Raw genomic sequence first — 1155 nt, forward strand, 5'->3', positions numbered from 1 at the left:
AGTTGGGACTACAGCTGTGCGCCACGATGCCCAGCTAATTTTTGTATTTTTTAGTAGAGACGGGGTTTCACCTTGTTGACCAGGATGGTCTCGATCTCTTGACCTCGCGATCCACCCCCTTCGGCCTCCCAAAGTGCTGGGATTACAGGCTTGAGCCACCGCGCCCGGCCTCAATATGGTTTTATCTACCAAACAGAATCCTCTAAGTGATCATTTTTTTTTTTTTTTGAGACAGAGTTTCACCCTTGTTGCCTAGGCTGGAATGCAACAGTGTGATCTTGGCTCACCACAATCTCCACCTGTTGGGTTCAAGTGATTCTTCCGCCCTAGCCAGTGGAATAGCTGGGATTACAGGCATGTGCCACCACGCCCAGCTAATTTTGTATTTTTAGTAGAGGTGGCATTTCTCCACGTTGGTTAGGCTGGTCTCAAACTCCCGACCTCAGGTGATTCACCCGTCTCAGCCTCCCAAAGTGCTGGGATTACAGGTGTGAGCCACCGCACCCTGCCTTCATTTGCTTTCTTGCACTGTTCATCAAAGATATATTTAAGATCAGCATGAATACAAGGTTACATCATTTAGCATATTTGAAAGTAAGTCCCAGCCCCAGTTGAGATTCCAGTCTGGGCTAGCTGACCTAGAGGTGTTGTTAAAACTCTAGTAATAGGAACAGCCGTCTCCCTTTCCTTCTCCTGCTATGGCAGATCCTTTTTTCCTCTAGGACCACTGACTTCTGGAGATCAATGATTCCTAACCTTGTGGCTAGAAATGGGATGTCAAAGAAGGCATGAGGCAAGGTATGGTGGCTGTCACCATAATCCCAGCACTTCGGGAGGCTGAGGTGGGTAGATCATGAGATCAGGAGTTCAAGACCATCCTGGCCAGGATGGTGAAATGCTGTCTCTATTAAAAATAGAAAAAATTGCCGGGCGCGGTGGCTCAAGCCTGTAATCCCAGCACTTTTGGAGGCCGAGGTGGGTGGATCACGAGGTCAAGAGATTGAGACCATCCTGGTCAACATGGTGAAACCCCGTCTCTACTAAAAATACAAAAACATTAGCTGGGCATGGTGGCGCGTGCCTGTAATTCCAGCTACTCAGGAGGCTGAGGCAGGAGAATTGCCTGAACCCAGGAGGCGGAGGTTGCGGTGAGCC

This window comes from Cebus imitator, unplaced genomic scaffold (genome assembly GCF_001604975.1).
Source record: "Cebus imitator isolate Cc_AM_T3 unplaced genomic scaffold, Cebus_imitator-1.0 Scaffold440, whole genome shotgun sequence".
In the NCBI taxonomy this organism is placed as follows: domain Eukaryota; kingdom Metazoa; phylum Chordata; class Mammalia; order Primates; family Cebidae; genus Cebus; species Cebus imitator.